Below are 21,040 nucleotides of genomic sequence, written 5' to 3'. Positions count from 1 at the left end.
CCATCATATCAATATTTTATTTAAATTATGTGTTGCAAAACTATTTTGAAGCTAGTCATTTCGCTGGTTCTGATTGACCCTCAGTGGGATTTGTATAATTGTGACATTCATGAGGGGTCGATATTGAAAAATACAATTTTGTAAACCTTTTTAAGTTGCTAATTTTAACTTTAATAGAGTAGAGGTTAAAGTAGTTATTACGAAAATAAAAAATTATATCCCCCACATGTAATCACATGTAGCAACATGTAATCTTGTTGAATTATAAACCACGAGACTCTTTGCTAGATCGTGTTCTGTTCATCTGTTTTTTAAGTTTCCCTTTCAGTCCCTCGTCCCTCTCCGCGGGGGGTAATTCCTGCTACCTGCAACGTTGGGTCGCATTCCCTGCCTTTTACAGACTCTTTGGGGGGTAGAGTGTTTTGTGGTGCATTTTCATGTGGTAAAGATGTTTCACATTCTTGCTTGTTGTGTCCTGGCTTGCGTGTTGTAGGATGGCTTTTGTTCTGCATCCTGGGGTGCAGTTATTAGTTGTTTTGCGGTATGTGTTTGCATGAGTGTTGGATGAAGGGATTTTTGCATGAGTGTGTGCGCTGCTGTGGGTGTAATTTTCCGTGTTGATCTTTTGCATGTGGTATTTTTCCTTTTTACGGTTGGTGACCTAGCACCCCCCGCCATACGCCCTTGCGGCGGCTTGCGGGGTATTATGTAGATGTAGATACCCATCGATTTCTGCCATACACTATTCGAACATTTTCCCACCAATCAAATGAATGACTACTGATGCAGAGTATTTTCAATTACCTAATGATAGTAAAAATTTATCCTAGCTGTGCAATAAAGCGAATGTTTTCCATAAAATCATTTAAAGTGCCATGTGAACATGCTCAACTAATCAATTTTTATTCCTGGTGAGATGCCAATTGTAGCCTGGTTAATTTTGAACATCGAAAATCATATGGCAATTTTTACATTGTCTACTGTTACATTTCTCTTCTTTTACCATAGGAATGACCTGAAAAATGTACTCATGCTCTTTTCAATTGTTAAGATGGCGTTGAGTTCTATCGGCCACAATCTAACTTTAAAAATTGATACCTCGCGGAAGAAAACTCGTCTTTGAGTAACACATTGAAAAAAGCATTTTAAATCAATAGATATAGCCGATAGATAATTACGAGAAAACGATGTGAATGACAAAAACAATAAGGAAAGCTGAAAACCACTAGCCTTGCCCTTCCACTATTGAGATTATTTCAATACTCACTCCCACATAAAACTTCTAAATTAATCTTAAAGATGTTGTTCAGCATTAAATTTTCGAAATTCTTTGTCATATACTGTTGAAAAACATCACTTTAAATCTTAATATGGATGGTAGAAAATCATAAATGGGGTTTTGATTCATATTGATATCGCGTTTTCTGAACTTGATGCATCGAACTGGGCTGCGTATGACTTTTAGGTCGACAATAGGTTAGCGATTGTATAGTAAGACCTTACCCCAATAATGTAAATGTAACTGACCTAAATTTGTTTCCCTTTATCATCAAGAACAGTCTAGCCATAGGAGTATTGAATATATTTTTTCATTAAAAATAATAAATTTAATGCAGGAACATATAACAAATCTTATTTTCATTATTGAAATTACAAAACTTAAAAGTCATTACAACATTTTATACCAATTCAAAGCTTTTTCAAACCACATTTTAGGAACACTTGGTTTTTACGATTCTATTTAAGAAACTTGGCCCCGTGTTAACCTTGAATCTTGATTGATGACTTGTGCTAACTGCTCCTTAAAATGAATGTTGGTGAAAGCATTAGATTTCCTTTCTCGTTCTATTTTCTTTTAACCCAATCAATTCTCAACATTACTCATATAAGTCAATCCTTTTTACACGTGTAATATACCCGTTATACATTGACTTATAAATTTTTTAGTTTTATTGGAAAAACTTTCGTTAATAGCCATACTTTTAAATAAGTTCGGTTAAAACTATAAAAAGCATAATGCACTAAAAACTATAAAACAATGCATAAATATGTTCAAATGGAGTTAAAACTAAGAAGGTATTTGATTATTTCAGATCAAATTTTAATTGACCATTATTTCATAATGTGCATAGATATTCAAGTGTGTAATTATACAAATGTTTACGTATTTACAAGCGCAGTCATTTATAAAGAATTATATGCATCAGCAGATAACATACTACTCTCCAACGATTCAGACGGGATATTGAAGTGTTGAGAAAAACAGAGGTTAGGATTACATATCAGCAAATGCACAACAGCATTGAAATTTTGGAATAGAAATTAAGTATTTCTGAGCGGTTCAAACATTTGTGTTTGACTGACTTCATGCCTTTCGTGTGAAACACACATGCGGATCAAACTTAAAGACGCTTAATTTCATTGGACGAGTCGTAGGAATATGCATGTGAAACAGTAAGAGAGATTTATTACTTAACTATAGTTTTTCACATTTAAAATATGAAACGCGTATCTGTAATCCATAAGAGAAAAAGTTTTTATGAATATGATAACCTTCAGAGAAAATCCGATAAGTTGATTAAACATTGCTAGGAGAAGCGTGTGAGCATGCTGGAGTAAATAGACTGGGAGCCTGTTGATTCTCGATGAAATCTGGGAGTATTTTATTGACCTTTAGAAAGGTACAGTTTTCTTGAAACAGAGAGGGAACTATTAAGTCTCCAGATCATATTTTTAAATTTGGAATGTAGACAATTATAACGAAATCTACCTCAAGAGGCCGAAGAATTAGTTAATTGAATTAATAAAACACAGCATTTATTGCCAGTTGTCTATAGTCATGTATGTGCTCGAGAGAGTTTATACGTACGCTAAAATGTAATAATTCTACATGAGTAGTTGGTGCTCTTTTATGCCGCCAACACTTTTGAGACGGCTTAAGGTTAATTTATAGATGTATACTATATAATATGGTGTATATCCAAACATTATTCCAGATTTTGAATTTTCATCAGTGTATATTTTTTGCCTTTTATATTCTGGTCTATTTTGATATAAATTTTCGTTCAAGTAATTCGTAGGTGAAATATAAAAATGCATGTTGCTAATTCACAGTTTGCTATATCTAACGATGATGTTACAAAGGGATATGCCATGCATTCATTCGTCTCGTGTGCGTTATAGGGAAGGGAAAGTTATAAATACGTTGAATTAAAGGTTTGAAGTTTGAATAAGTGATTGAATAGGTCAAGTCAAAAAGTATGACCGAATAGATTAAATAACCATTGCATCTTTTTCTTCCTGACATTCATTGATTTTAACACAAAATATATTTTTAGAATACCGATTGGGTTGGCTGGGCAAAGCGTTAGCGAGTTGATATTCTCAAGATACCTTCTTTCTCGCTGCACTCAAGATTCGTAAAATAAACAACGCCAGCTAAATTACCGAAAATCTGCTCGCTCAAAAAGGAATTTGTGCAGTTTTACATTTTATTGATGCAACATCAATCACATTTGTATAAAGACTTACCTCATTTCTCACTCTTCTCTTATTACTGGAGTTGGAAGGAAGAATTGCCAAAGGAATACTTACTTTGTAAAGGATGGATTATTGATTAGAGTAAATATAAGGCTGAAATTTAATGACGTATACACCCTATACATACAATTTTTGGGACCGAATAAAAACTGATTGGTATACGGTGCGTCGGTGAACGTGTCCTCTTTGATGTTCTTTACCAATTAATCTGGGATTTTTCAGGACCTCGTTTACATTATTGCGCAGATACGAACCAAGTCGCGGTCTCTATACTTTCGGGTGACAGTTTGTCATCACTATGCATAGCGAAATATTCGTTCTATAGCGCCTTACTTACTAATATGGTTCTCGTATTATGTTTATACCGGCATCAAAAGAGTCCTTCAGTTATTATTAATGTATTGCATTGGTATGAAAAAGAAAATGCTTGTTATATCAACCATATTAATGAGCCATGATCACTATTATTCTATTTATTCATTAAAAAATAAAAAATGAAGGAAATATATAAATATAAAGGCAGAATTGTTTACTAAATTGTTACCGTCCATCTAAAGGTTCGATTCGAAACTCATTAATTTAATTGGTTAATTGAATATTGCTTCGATAAGGAACAATTCATAATAATTATTGCTATTACATATAAATTTACGAATAGCCTTTTTTACGAATAGCGTTCTTTTGGTAACTGTTTCAGCGTACGAGGTATGCCAAGAAAGACATCCAGCCCTGCAATATTTTGAGAAAAATAGCCGACCTAGAACAATGAGGCCTTAGTCCCCTTCGAATTACACTCCTTGGGACCTCACACAGTCGTTCCAACTCCTGGCTTCAACTTATTAAAACAACCGGCAGAGTCGTTTAATGGAATGGCTACCAGATGTCTCATTCTATTCCCTTTAATCTCGTCAACATCAAAAATTTTGTGCTACAGTTGTAGGGGACTTGCTTTAAGCCGCAAACAAAGAGTCATTGGTCTTAGGCTATGGCCCTGAAAAAAAGCCCAGTCTTTGCTACGGTCGGTTGACGAAACAAAGGATAAGGTCACGAGGCAACTGATGATCATTCTGAAAAAGGACTCTGCCGATTATTTTTAACAGTTGAAGAGACGCAGAGATAAGTGTGTGAGGCCCAAAAGAAAGTGATTCGAAAGGTACTAAGGCTTCATTGTTTTAGGTAGGCTATTTTTCTCAAAAAATTGCATAGATCGATATTCTACCGGCAGACGTACGTGTATAAAAAACAAGTTCTTTTTGAAAATGTGTCATTTTTTCTCGGTGAACGCTAGTCATTGTCACGAAAATATTTTGCATAACCTTACCTCAGGAGTTATAAACAATGGATATAGTTTGAACTATTATCAACGAAAGCGCTAGCGGTGGGAAATTCAACTTGAATTTTTTTATGATCGCCGAATAAGCGAGGGGAAAAAACATTGAAAAAATATAAGTGCGAAATTTTCTGCAAACATTGGAAAATAATTAGATTTTGGCTTAAAGTATTCAAACGACCAAGCTTACATCACTCTAATTAGAAATGCAGGATAAAACGCGGCCGAGGTAGAATTGGAACCCGAAACCATTGGATGCCTCTGAGTTAGTGACCCGACTATCGTCGTTGGCCTGTTTAGATAAGGGAATGCAAAGTCACTCTGATTGGCTTCTAATTGATCACACCGACCTTTCCAGTTTACTCGAGTAAAAATTACCATTAAAAAACTTGTGTTTTCCGATGAAATTTCGCTATGCATGTGACGACGAACAAGTTTTGACGGCTTTTTATTCGCTTAATTTTGGAATTGAGTTCCGGTTACGCATTGTGAACTTCCCAGCAATCATCTCGTTCAGTTTAGAGGGTCAACATTCAATTTTCCTTCCCTATTCCATGACACATCGCAATTTGTTCCCTCAGATTTTATTCAATACTGAGGACTCCTTATTCAAGGAAGAGGCAAGATTACAGTGTGACTCACACAATGAAAACTTTTGCGAAGGTTGGTAGAACGTTTTTCGATCTCAATATGAAAATGGCTGCTTACTTCAGAACTATTTTTGAAAGGAAATAAACCTACGCAATTCAACGATGAGTTGAACGCTGTGTACGAGGGCTATGCAGCATTATTCATGGGATCTTAACTCAAACGTGGTCATACCACCTTGGTTGATAATGAGCGTTCGGGGTGGCCAAAAACTTCAACAACCACCGATAACATCGAAAAAGTTCGCCAAATAATACTGGAAAATCGTCGAATCAAGATTAGGGAGATATCAGTGTCTATGCGAATATCGAAAGAACGCGTTCATTATGCATTGACTAAAGAATTGGACATAAGTAAGCTATCTCCTCGTTTGGACCAAAAAGGCAATGTAATAAACATTTGCATGTCCATGTTGGAGCGGTTTATGCAAAGTTATTCAGAGTTTTGACATCAATAAATAGCTATAGATGAAACTTAATATATTAAGAATATACTTTTTCATTATAACAACGTATTTGCTAACACTTCGGTGGTACTCATGATTTGAAGATTTATTAATTTGAATTGGTTGCCTACCATATCTGATGGTCAATCAATCGACCCCGCGACTTTTTCCTTGTTTCCTTAACTTAATGTTTTGCTGAGAAGATAGGGATTTTCATCGGATGAGAAGGCTATTTCATACATGAACACGTTTTTGCGGAGGAAGACGTGAACTGCTATTTGGAATGGTTAGAAACGTTAGAGCAACGTTGGAAAAACTATATCTATTTATAAGGAACTGTGGCGGGAAATCCAAATTTAACAGGGAGATATGACCACAAATTCAAGGTAAAATTCCGGGTACAAAGAACGAAAAAAAAAATGTTCTTTTCTAATTAAAACGATCGTTGATTGAGGTGCTCCACCTTACCTGCAAAACTATTCGAGCCCTTTCGTAACAGAGTGCATACTTTTCAGGAAGGATGTAAGCAATTTATGTAATAATTTGATTGATGTGCGGTGTAAAATGATATTTGGTAGCTTAATTTTTTTTCCTTGCTCATTGATTGATGTTAATGAGATGGGGATTTTCTTGTTTTGTGTTTGGAAGTTTCCTTAAAGTGTACTTTTTTTACTGACTGATTTTATTTATCATCTCTTGTGATTACTTGGGACTTGTGTGCCACCTGACACTGTCTATATGCACATTAAATTTTAATAATAATACATAATGTCAGAAAATCATAAAAAGTTCGAATGAAACATTTCTCGTTTATTTCTTTGGTCGGGAAACATTCCGCCTACCTAGATGATAACCTCCGAGGCACTTGATTAAATAGCGCTGTTTTTCACATTCAACGTTCGGAGCCGACGGGAAATCAGACCGGTGATTAGTGGTAGTTCAATTTTGGTGCTTATTCAGCGTGAAGGGCCATATTGTAAGATATTTTAGAACGGGATATAACGGATGTTTTTCATATTAGGATGACTTAACCGCTGCCCTTTTTAGTTTAGTTCATCCAAGGAAGAAATTTCGCTGTTAACGCCAGGAACATGTATTTTCTAATCACTTAAAAGAGATCAGTATCACGTATTATCTTTTTTCTTTCGTAATAATGTAATCGTTCCAGACTCCCTCATTTTTAACTAATTTAATTTTACCTGTGAGAGACAATACTAGGGGAAATGGTATTCTCCGTAAGTATGTAAAATAGTATTTTGTCATTGTTTCATCTAATCTTATTTTATTCTCTTCTTTTTTACTAAGCGGCTCATCGTTTATCTGTAGATAATTATTCTTCAAATATACTGTAATGCATGTGCCTATAGTTATCAATATCTACTTTACTAGAATTACTTTGTACATTCATTTTAAGTAACATTTAGGAGAAATTATTTTATTGATTACGCCTGGTGTATAATCACCCCCTGCTACCCGCCCTGGCAGTGGGATATTGGGTACGATGTAAATGTTGTTGTTTTGAATGTTTAATGAACTACACACAGAGCGGAACTAAGAATAGTTCTAAATGGTTTTTGAAACTTGGAGGTGGGGTCCAATGAGTTTCATCTGTTGCGTTTTTAGGAATGATACCAGTATATTATTTCGGATAATCTTCTCTCTACATAAAACCCTCCTCCCTCCTCTCCTCTCAATCTCTCCCCGCCACATGCATGTTGGTACACATACGTTGTTTCCTGTATTTTGCACCCAATGATATCAACTGCTTGGCGAAATTGGTCGTTTTAAAAACAATTGTGAAACACAGAAGTAGTAGGATTTCTTGGCTCTCTTCATCATTGAGTTCACATAAACTGAAATTTGTTCCATTGGATTCATATGATTTGAGTTTTTATTATTTTGTTCGTCTCCGACTGCGCACTTTGCAAGTTTTGCCTTGGGTATCAAAGGATTTTTTCTCTGCCTATGGAATCGTATATTTGCTTCAAAAAGATTACAAAAAGTAATTAAATCACATGCATTCTTAGCGTGTAGGCAGTGACAAGGAAGAATATATTTCTCTTCTACATTTTACAACTTAGTCGTTAACGGTTGCGATACTGCTTCGTCTCCCGGTAAGAGTCATCCATTTTAAATGCTTTAATAGGTACGTGATTTTTTAAAGCAAGGGTATTGAAATTTAGATTGGTGAATTGGAGGCTCGTGGGTTAGAGGGGGTGTGAACTGGCAATGTCTGTACGGACCGCTGTCAAATCTCCATAAATCAAGTCTTTTCATTACTGAATCTATTCTGACAATCAACTCCCCAAAACCCTACCTATATTTTAACTTTCCTCTATCAAGAATTTCCACTTTCTCATAGATTAGCGTGTTACTCTTGCCAGAAGATGACATGTAGCATAGAAACTGCATTCATTATGCCTTGTGGTGCTGCAAAATATTCCTTCTATACTAATAAAAATGGGAAACGACGAATATCTTTCATAACGAAATGTGTGGAGATGGCTACGCAAGAAATCCCATTGTATATTTGAAGAACAAGATTAAAAAAGGAGAATTTCTAGACTATAATTCAATCATTGACATTGTATTTTCTTCAAAAATGATCAAATTCATTGCCTTAACTCAAATTGACGCTTTGGAACCCAAACGGAAGATTACGTCTCAATAACCCTGGTGATTAAATCCTCCATTTTTTCCTTTTATTTATTCTACACCATCCTCAACTTGGAAATTGCACGTGGAGCTCGTGCGTGAAACGCAATACGTGTAACAAGTTAAAACTACGTGATATTCAAATCTGCCTGGGTGACACTCATCGGTATTTCCGATCAACTTGAAACTAGCGGATTACGACTTTTGCACGTACGGCCCTCATAAACATGTGTAATACGACCACCCACTTTCTCTCTGTATCTCCTCGCCCAAATCCCTTATACATTCTATGGCAGTTCCTCCAAGTATTTCCCTCCTACCAAGAATGCTATGAAGGGTTCAGCCCACTCAGTCCTGCAGCCGTCTGTAAAAGGGCATCGCACGTGTTTCTCTCGTCATGGACCGATCCTACGCTCTCTGACTAAAGTTGAACGGGAGCGCTCCCATCCTCATGCTCTTGCATAATTCTCGGTTATTGTAGCTCGCCCTCTTCACGAGCCCCCTTTCATCCCGCTTTTCGTTCAATGTGGAGCACCTCAACAATTTGATTCTCAATACATGACACGGACTAAATCAAACCATAATAGCCGTATGTTCTCTCATATCTCGTCCGAGAGCTGAGTAAACGGCGGTAACCGGAAAAATCTCTGTTGATCTTAGTATTTATACAATGCTTCTTCGAAGCTGTCATTCTTTAATTATTCATATTATTATATTCTGTCATTCTTCGAAGCTGTCAAAAATAACACTTGAGCTCAACTGAAGCCTAAAGGAATGTGATTTTTACATGTTGCCAACACATGAAGAATTAATTAGGAACTAAATATTTTTTAAATTCTAAATTCTAAAAAAAATTAATAAAACTAAACGACAAAAGTAATTCCGAATACTATGCAACCTTTATTTGTTTCTACACTACAAAGAGAGATGAATTCAAGATCATCTCTAGATACGATAAGATAAGATCTCGCTAGAATAGCTGCTAAAACCTACGTACCTAGTTTAAAAAATATTCTCAGGGTGACTTAAATGAATAATATGCTAATACATTTTCGTTTTTGGAAATAATTTCATTTTAAATTTGTTTTTGTGAGTTGTACATTTTTTCTCAATGACCTATGGTATCCTATCAATTGTTGTTTGATGAAGTTTGTAGTATTGTTTTAAAAATTTTCATTAATGAAACCTTCAAATTTACTCTATGGATTTTGTCTATAATATATTAAAATTTTGAGAGTGATTACTACCATAGCTCTTCTGACAATTTAGATGCGGGACATGGTTTGCCATAATAATGGTTCGCAATGCGTTCCGATAAATCTTAATAATTTTGCACGAATACAGAAAATACATTTTAAAAAATGAATACGCTTAGATCGACATTTTAGCATAGAAACTTAATTTAAAGTCATTTATTGGGATTGGAATAAAAAATGGGAGGATTTTTTCCAAATGCGATAATAAAACAAATAGGTTTGTTCTATAATTACGAACGATGATGGATTTCAAACATTAAGTTTAGACTTGAGTACATTAAGAAAACCTTCTTTTTAACTCGTTGGATAAAATCAGTGCATCGCAAACAGAGATGCAAGAGGGAGATGCGTATTCATATTTAAAAAATCTGTTTACATATTTTTGAACAAATATGAATTTAATAGAATATCAAATTTGTTGAAAGACTTAAATAATAACACGTGCGATGTATTTTAGTTATATAGTAAAACCTCATTAAAATATTTCCTTCAATCTGCGATTCTGAGTTTTTTTTCATTTAATCCCCTTTGCTATTTTAATATTACCTGAATGTTTCACTTTATTTTCTACCTCAGACCTTGGCATCCAATTGACCCTCCATTTTTCGTAAATCACCTCCTTTCTTCCCTTATTTCGATCAACTAACCTTTCTTCCCTGTCCACCAGTTTTCTGGACCATATTTCACTGATTGCCATCAACCGCACACCGTTTTTTCTCCCGGAGGACATTAAAGATATTGAAGGCTTCTCTAAAAAATCTTTTGCCAATATTACTGAATGATGAAGTTTATATTTTGAAACCTCGGTTATTGTATTGTAAAAACTATTATACATGTAATGTTTACATATATTTTTCATTATTTTGGAAGGCTTTACCCGAAACTTTTGAAATTATTTGTTTGAAATTTAAAATGGATTAAATGATGGATTCAATTAAGTATGTATTATGTACCGAAAGAATTGTCGATCCGTAAATTTAAAAATTTAACTTATATTTATTTCATGTCATCATATGAATTTAGGGATACATCTCCATTGCCACTACTGAAATTTGTAGTGGCATGGAAATAATTTAAAATAGAAGTCCTTCGGGGCGGGATTTAGACCCGAGGTTGCGTGTCTACCTATGGAGCCGAAGGTCGCTGGTGCGATTCCCGTAATCGACGGGCTGAGAGCTGAGCTTTTTTCAGCTGAGAAAGCTTTACTTTGTTAATGGTTTTTCAGAACGAGGCAAAGATACATTAACAGAAAAAAGAATAATAATGGTATTTCGGAACGTAGCAACGAGAAAAATTAGACTCCTACAGAAAAGTTACCCTGAACCCATGATGATGGGCAGCAGTTGCACCAATAGGCACTGCTGGCGCAGAACGAGTGGAGCGGCATCATCTGCCACAGCTGTGGGCGAGAGTGAAGTTCACGGTATCGGCTGCAGTACTGCGATGTGGAAGGCAACGGGAAACCTCAATATTCTCCCTAGAATATGGAGCCTTGCATTTCCAATACAGTAAAATGTAGCCGCAGTGAAAAAATCCTACGATTGAAATACTGATGATGGTGATGATTTGCTGAGGAGGAGGGCGATGTTTAATGCTAATATTGTATGCATTCTCACATAAATATAAAGATGAAATCACTACCAAATAAATTCTGGATATCGAATTTTTTATGGTATCCGCTAAAATCTTGGGTTATTGGAAATGTATATTAACCGTCTATTTGGTTTCCTAATTAGATTTTATTGAAAGAGGAGTTGCTTTAAATCATTCATGCCACACCAAATTTTTATTGTACATATCTTATTTAATTAAAAATTGACTTCATCATTCTTTGCATATAAGACATGCATTGGCGTAAATAAGAGTTACCAAGTAATTAATTATTAATTTCATCTTATTTTTAAGGGTGATGGTGGCATTCATGAGTAATTGTAGGTCACATTAATGCAGAGATAACGTTCGTCACTTATGCATGACGATCAGTTTGACTCCAAAGCAAGAAAGAGAACACATGGTCTTAACAAAATCTCTCGATAAAAGTTACAAATGACGCGTCGAGCATAACCTCGACTTATATGTTTATTAGAGAAAAGAAAGGTTGTTTTATAAGTGACCTAAACTAGACACCAAAGTGGTGAAGAGATATTTTACTAGACATGGCTACTTACATTCCAGGTTGTAAAGTAACTATTGTCATACACAAAAAATGTCTACCAGATATTAAAATATGTGAATTACGTCAATTATGTTCAAAAAGCTTTTTTATGTTAAAATAAACTTCATTTGCCTTTTACCATTACCTTGAATCTATCATTGCTATAATGAGCATTCATTTCAGTATAGAGGACAACTCACGGTGCACGTTTGAATGAAGTAGGGATTTAAACAATACTCAAATTAATTGGAAATGTACACAATCACGGCAAATGAAGGGCCAAATGTTTATGTTTATATCTATATGAATGGAGTCAAGGAGCACCTCATTCGTCAGATTCACATAAAGACATCAGCATAAAACACGACTAATATTTTTTAATGTGATAAAAAATAGTATTTCATTAAAAGATGGGTAATTGAAGTCACAGTTTAGATGCGATATTTACATAATATATTCGTTTTAACCAGGAAAATCATTTGATTTCGTTCATTATTTTTTCTATATTTGTTATTTCATCCAATTTTACTTATCTAAACTACGGCAAGTGAATGAATCATATTTGAATTGAGTCCATTTAAATATGATTATTGATAAAGTTCTATTCAGAAATGCAAACATTATTTGAAGCTATTTGAATAGCCTTTAAATATTATTTCAGCGCTGACATAGTTTATAATTGGCGCCATTTATTTCTATTCCATTGCTTTGTTTGTTAAAAACTCTTTATCTCTTTAGTCTCAATTCAGATTCTTTCAAGGCACTCCCCTTATTAGCGGGGTATCAAAATATAGACTACTTATGATGCCATTAAAACCGATTATAATTTGAAATTCGTATTCTTATATACAATTATGGTATATTTTTGTTTGATAATGTTTAAAAAGTTCTCTTCCTGGACACGGCAGTTCCCTAGTGGAAATGACTACAGCGTCTCTTTTAGTGAATTTGACGGACTCGTCGCCAGACGTAAGTTTTAATTGAAAAAACCCCACCCAGACTTATTACCATAAAATCGCAGTGCACCGAATTTTAATGCTTTGCAAGTCTTATGATTTGGTTTGATAGCATTCGAGTGATTACATCTTAAAGTAATTTATTTTATGCTTGTTAGAAGTTTTTTGAGAAAATGTAACCAACTAATTTCCGACTACAGAAAGACTTGTTCGCACTAAAGGTACAAAAATATGACGCAAACCGGGTATTTGTATATTTTTTTGAACGAATTCAATTCATAATTGATTCATAAAATAATTTAATTGTCATTTGTATTTTTGTTCTCTCTCTGATCTAGGCTATTGATCGTCTTGCTGCGACGTCGTTTTCTTTACCCTGTGCACGTGAATACACGGTGAGCTGTCTAAATATTGTGAGTAAATGGTATTGGGTAAATGGTTAATTCTCAGACCGAAATGCTACGAAAGGTTTCACGGAACTTCATTTGGGCAACGTCGTGTTAGTACGAATCGATTCATAGCTAGTTAAGCCTTAATAGTTTATCGTTGTTTTGTGTCAGCTCCTTAACCACCCAAGATCCGCCTTAATTCATTACTAGGGTTATAAAAAATTTTCTCGAGAAAAAAAACGATTAGTTTTGTGCTGTAGTCAATAAAGTACGAACTCAGAGGACGGGCGATGCCCTTTTCATGTCTTACTCGCATCCCTTTCCTCTTATCCTTATGGGTTCTCCCTTCTTTCCTTTCCTGCTACCGACATTGCCGTGTCTCCTCTCCTCCATCACGCCACACCTATTACCCAGATTCCTTCCTTCTCTCATTTTACCACGTCTACCAACCCTCATCCGCGTGGTTTGTTTGCTGTAAGTTAGAGAATGGAGCCTAGTTCCCTAGACTTCTCTCTGTAATGAGTGTGTCCCGGAAAATGTCCCTTAGCTAGCACACAAAAATAGTGCTTCTTTTCAAAACAAATAATTAGCGAGCATACAAAATTGGAGTTATTTGAGTCCACAGTGGATCAATGACTTTGAAAAATTATTGTGCCCAAAATGTCCGAGAGAATGCCGCCCACATCAATAAGATATATTTCTTATTTTCATCAATTAGACATATTTAATATATTTTACGGCAACATTTGGCCATGACCCGTAGTAAATATTTACATTTTTTCTTATTTATTAAATGAAAACGTATAAGGTTTTTTAGCGCCAATTCGATTACAGTCGCAAAAAATTACTTGAATTTTTCGCCATGGTCAAAAACTCATTCTCCGTCAACATACTTCCGCGTAGAAGTTTGATAACTTAATGTCGATGGCATCGAGCTTTGTTTCGAGGAAGTCTAAATATGCTTTGGCATCAATAACTGAGTAAGAATTCTCCGAAACATGAAAGAAATAGCAACTATGTAATAAACTTCTGGATATTTTAAATTGACATTCACATCACTTACCTGATAAAAATGACGACTAAGAGTATTTTTGTACACAGCAGGGAAGTTCGCAATATTTTGGATGGAACCAAACCAAGAAAACTTTCACGCATGGTTAAATGGAATTCACACACAAAGTAAGCTTGTATTAACGCCGAGGTAAGGCAATCATCATTGTATGTGTAGCCTGTATTTAGCTCATATCTACCATAACGGGTTTATTTTACCGTCATAAAAAAACAAATTGAAGGTAGGTTAAGTCATGTCTTTGAGGTTAGAAAAAGCCTGAAGAAGATTTATAAGGAAGATATTACTCAGCACAACTGTCTCATTGCTGATTGCTGCAAGACTAGAATAGTTCTGTAGGCAATGAGGTCCAGTAGTTTATGTAGAAGAGATAATAATTTAATTGTATCGGCTTATTCTTAAATTTCTTAAAGTTTAGTTTGGTTAAGTAATTTATTTATTTATTTGATTTCAATCGAAAACTCGGTAAAAGGCTTTAATAAAAATGTCGGGACATTTGACGTTTGACAAATGGTTACCTTTACTCAATAGGATTGAATTATTTTTTTAATTTTACATTTGGAAAATAAGACTGAGCTGATTAAGCTTTACTATAAAGGGCAGTCAAATGAAAACCTTAAGGAGGAACATATTAGACCAGTCCGCGCACCAACAAGGATATATGGTCCAGCAACAGCGTGCGCCAGTGAATTATTACTATTCAGTTCTCCTACCACAGGGATGGCAGTATCAACACGTAACAACTGTGCTGCCACCTTCCGCGTTGTGTGCGAGTGTGTTATAGCGGGTGATAGGTTTTTAGTTGTCTACCTCTTTAAACAATTATGCAGCCAGTATGCGTTTTCTGGTGCCGAATTCATTTTTCGACTTCTCTTATCAAATAAATTGTACAACATTTAAATGAAACACAGTTCTTCATTCTTTATAGGCTCAGTTTTACTCTGATTGAATTGATAAAAGTAGCGGGAACGCGTGATAGTATTTTTAGAGAAGGAGAGAAAACGACCTCTAATTGTTGGTTACTGCGAAATCAAGAAGAGGTTTGACAGATTCTAGTGAACGAGTTAATAACATTAATAACTAGCATAGTGACAAGGGAAACTCTCCCTAGTGACGAGGTTAGGGAAAGAGAGATAGGAAGAGTAACGCGACTAATGAAAAATAGCGGTTTTTCAGAATCCGCAACAATGGATAGCAAACACGTAGTGAATTTCAGTTTGTTAGGCTGGCTTTTTTCATTTTATTTTATCCATTGAATGAAGAAATGGTAAAAAAATAGAGGGATATAAGACAAAATTATGAGTAACAATTTTAGTCAAATTTGTTCCCTGTTACGCTAAAGTTAAAGAGTAAGCCAAAATGGCGATCATTGTTTTACTGTCGGGCTTACAACGTTTTCATCAGTAAGTACCAAAAAATTTTAATCTAAGCTTTAACTTAGGGGGATAATTTTTACGTACAATACATAGAGGAAACCTGCAAAATATTTTCCTTTTTATTTCAGCATCAATCAGTGAGATACGTATGGATTAAGGACGCAACGTTAACAAACGGAACTAGCGTGATTCTCATGAATAAAGGCTAAATGTTATAATAAAAAATGGTATAGCATTCCTATTGCATAGTAAATTATTATTGAGAAGGAGAAAAGACTTTTTGAAGCATGTTTGACCGAGGAACCAGGTGGTTTGAACAAAACCCGTGAAATAATAAAATTAAAATAATAATACAGAAAACCCAACAGATAGAAGGGTCTCACGGTGATTTCCAAGAGGCCAAATATATAAACCGTTAAGCATCTTTTTAATATTTTTTAGGAAAATTTGAGAAAAAGTAGGAAATTATCTGAGCAAAACAGAAGACAGAGGAAAAGCAATTTTTTTAAGAATAAATTAATGCATCAAACATAAAATATCGTTGGAAGAGTCATTTTTTTCATTAAAAAGGATGGCCTTCGTGGGAAGATGGGATGCTTAGGTTTCGATTAATTTTGGCAAAATATTTAGAGATAATTGTGGACAAAAATTGTAGATTGAAAGAAAGGAAATAAAAATAGCTTTGATAATTGTGCGAGGAGCGACACAATCAAAGACATTGGAATCCGATACATGCAAGAAAAGCCTTAGTTTAGGTGAAAACTAGATATGAAATTAGATAAGAAACTGGTGATATCATATTTTCCCAGTATCTCCATGGACGTCATCACCGTGAAAAGTGGCATATTTTAAATGTTGATGCCATTAATAATAGCTAGGCTGACACCGATAAGAGGTATTCCTCCAGTTATTGAAATTATATTTGAATCCTAATTACTTTCCCCGTACTAACAAAATTCAATAAAAACAAATGAACTAAGTTCTCCGTTACCAACCATGATGAATATTGCAGCCAATCTCATGTATCTATGTGTTAAGTATTAATTGAGCAGCTTACTTGCCAGCGATGAGAGTTTGACAGGTTAATTTTCTATCCAATTTGAAACCTTTGTTCGCGGCCTAGTCATCACCTAATCTTAATTCTAAATTATGTGATATCGTGGTTTGAAAATGGTAAAAATGAAAAGAATATTTCAAATGCATTATAGTTTGCAAGTAGTCCAGTGGGCAGAGCGCTGTGCTCCTGACTTGAGGGCCCCGGGGTCGATTTGGGTAACTCCTCTGGTCACCCTCAGCATAGCACAAGCTGTGAAATTTTTCAAGCAGGGGCTCAAGGAAAGGAACTGGCCCCTCTTCCAAGATTGTGTGAATTACACACTCTGTTATTCTTAGCACTAGGTGAGGACTACCCCCACAGTATCAAATCAATTGCGAATTGATAACTGTGCTTATGGATTTTATCTTGGCAGCCCCTTAGATTTAAGAGAAATATATATCATATGGTCCTTTTGGAAATGAATTTTGCTTTTTTAGGAGTAATTTCCGATGCTTGGAATTACGTAACTCTATATCTGCATACACATACATATAACTACATATACATGCATACGCACACACATATAAATATAAATAAATAAATAAATAAATATATATATATATATATATATATATATATATATATATATATATATATATATATATATATATATATAAGGTTGCCCAGAAAGTAACCTCCGTTTAGCGTTAGAATTAGTGGAGGGGGCCAAATGGTCGCTGTATTGACTCACACAGTATGTCAGTACACGAGGTCTGCACAATAAATACGCGAACAGGTGCAATCTGGCGGCCATGACGCTGACTATATACCCGCCCACTATAGGCGGTAGTTTCATAAGGCCCAATGAGTCGTCTGTGCTTGGCGGATCTTCGAGCTGTGCGTATGATACCAGCTATGTTACTTTCAGATGTCCTTGTTTTTACTGTTTGTCAAAAATGGACAGGACGAAATCACGGAGCAACGAAACAATATCAAGTTTTTGTGACGGGCGGTAAAAGCTATCAAGAAATTGATGAAATGTTGACAGCTGTTTACGGTGATAATGCTCTGAAGAAAACATCCGCTTTCAAGTGAATTAAACCAAACCAAAAATTCAAGAAAAAGCCAATCGCAAATCAAAGTCATGCATGTCATGCTGGTTTTCTTAGACGTTGAAGGCGTTGTTCATCATAAATTTCTTCCTGAAGGGCAAATAGTAAATGCTGAGTTCTACCTCACAGTTCTCAAGCGTTTAAGAGATTCTTCGTGTGCGACCAAATTTAACTTAAGGCGATGGATGGATCTTTCACCATGACGATGCGCCTGCACATTCAGTATTGATTGTTCCCCAGTTTCTGGCAAAAAATTCAATCGCCATCCTTGATCATCCTCCTTCTTTGTCATATCTCGCCCCCGGTGACGTTTTACTTATCCTAAAATGAAAAAATATGATGAGGAGACATCATTAGGAAGATGTGGACCCAATAAAGCAGGAAACGACGGGAAAACTAGAAAGCCTAACTGCCGAGAACTCTCAAGGATGCTTTGACCAGTGAAGAAGAAGATGAAATAAGTGCATAGCAACGAATGTAGAGTACTTTGAAGGGAACAAAATTTATGCAGACTTAATTTTGCAAAATAAAGTTTTTATTGCCTCAGTTCGCGTATTTATTGGACATACCTCGTACCACGAGCTACGGTGGCTTGAAGGTCACATCGCTTGTAGTTTTTTTTACAATTTGGAGTATAAATGAGCAGTACAAATGAAATACGTTGTTTACTGATAAAAAATCTTTAATTCATGCTCTGTACGGACCAAATGTGATGAGGACAGTAGCTATGCATCAGTTTTGTCGTTCGTTTAAGAATGAACATAAGTGTCCATGATTATGACTGAAGTGGCTGCCCGTCTGTGGTGAACAATGAACTGCACCTGAAAATTAAAGAAAAGATCTCGAAAACTTGTGTTTTACGATTTCTGACGTTTTAAGAGAGCTTTCCACAGATTTCTTTGACTCTGTTGCATGGAAATAGGTCTGAAAAGTTAGGCTTTTACGTATTTTGTGCTCTTCTCGATGGGTAACTCCAAGATGTCATCAATTGGCTGCGATCTCAGGTGGCAGAATTTAACGCTAAAGGAATTTGAAAACTAATCCAGCGCTTTGAAAAATATTTAAAAATATGTTAGAGTATAGGATGCCATGCAATAATGAATTTTGTAGGTTAACAATATAGCTGAACAATGTGTAAAATTAGTGATACATAGTTTTTGAGTTTTGTGGTAAGGCCATCAAGGGGCAAAGTGATAAATGCTTTTGACGGAAAGGTCAATTCTGCTGTATCCAACTCAATTTCCGCACACGCGAGCCTTTACCGAACTACGTTCGTTTGAGCATAGGACACCAGGTTATTTGGAGCAGCTGCCACCCTCGCTGCGACGTCCTTGCGAGTGGTAAAGAGGTTGGGTGGGAGCGGAGGAGGCGGTGGGTCAGAGGGAGGCAGTCCGAGGGGATGGGTGTGCAGGCGGGGAGCGGGGTTCACGACGGGGGGGAGATAGTGCTAGGGCAGACGGTTGTGAGGGGCCGAGGGTGACGGGGATTGGGGCAGAAGAACAGGAATGAGTGGAGGAGGGCCTTGGGTGATTTTTTGGGAAAGAAATTGAATTTGTTATCCCACTGTAAACAAGAAAAGGTACTTGAGCTGCTGGGTTGACGCTAGGGAAAATATTTCTTTGAATTCACCTTTCGGTGTCTTGTATCACATCAGTTTTGGCATGTTGCTGACATCGTATAATTTTTCCATTTATACTTTTGATTCAATGTTTACTTGTGTAAATACACATGCTAAGGGTTTGATTAATTTTTATGCATTTAAATAAAGTAGCTTCTTTAAGTACACTTACAAAAGGTTTAAATTGTAATGTGCATCAGAATAAGCTATAAGAAATGATTAAATATAACAATATTGCAATGAGCCCATAAAGCAATGAAAGTCTTTCAATCGTAACGATAGGTAAGTATATAATGAGACTTAAATAATTATAATTCTGAAAATGCTGTGGATGTAAGTTGATAAATTGATAGATACAAAATTGCTCTCATTTTAATACATGATTTGGTGCCAGGAAGACAATTGTGATGAAGTAACGGTTGATGCATAGTTATAAGTATTGTGATAATTTGATTTTTAATTTTTAGGGCATTTTTATCAACCGTCATGATAATTACTTCATCGTTATGGTCAAAAATATTTACACCAAATTTGACTGCTTCGTGCGAGCAGGTACTGGCATTCGACTTTGGTGTTTTCTGGAAAGAAATGGATTCCAGAAATTGTATATGCCTTAGCTCCAAATCTTCATTAATTATTTGCAATCATGTTATTTCCTGGGTTGCATACATATGAATTTTGGACTAACAACTTCCTGCTACTTGCATTTCTCTTTCTCATCCAAAACAGATAAACGCTTACTGAAAAAAGAAAAACAATAGCGCTATAACTCTTAAAGCTTTGTGTTGGAAGGCAATTGTGTTGGAACCTAGTGAATGGTTTATATAGGGATGTTGGCATTTTTTCTTCGAATAATAATGAAACAACTCCATAATTTTACTCGGGGTACGGGGGATAAAGGAGAACGAAAGCCCCCACCATTTCCAAATTTTGACTCCATGTAAATTGCCAGGAACCACTGACATTCGACATTAATTTTGCGAGAAAGGGAATGATTATTTTTAATTAGTCAGGTTGTGGACGTTAAGGTGGTGGAAACATTGACAATAACGAGGCTATTTAACGTAGAATGCGAAGAACTAACCTGGGGAAATTTAGGAACAGTAAATAGTCATGGCGAAATATTCTTCCTATGATATATAACCCCCTATTAACGATTTTACATTTTAATCGCCTTGCCATATATCTTGCATCTACTCGTTCTGATTCGTATATTCCACAATGACCGTCTCTCTTACCATACCTTTTGCTGAAAAAGAGTAATATGAGGTGCTTCAATGGCCCAGTTATATTTGGTTTGATTTAGTGATTCTTCTACCTTTGAAAAATCAATACTCTTAATGTTTCGATTGTCACTACAAAATATTTAAATTTGCAAAACTTAATGTATTAGTGGTAGAGAAATTCTCAATAAAAGCATAGTCAAAAGGTACTCATTATTTGTGCAATATGCTC

Source organism: Hetaerina americana, unplaced genomic scaffold (assembly GCF_022747635.1).
Source record: "Hetaerina americana unplaced genomic scaffold, ioHetAmer1.1.p SCAF_13, whole genome shotgun sequence".
NCBI classification, from domain to species: Eukaryota; Metazoa; Arthropoda; class Insecta; order Odonata; family Calopterygidae; genus Hetaerina; species Hetaerina americana.
This window is presented reverse-complemented; position numbering follows the sequence as displayed.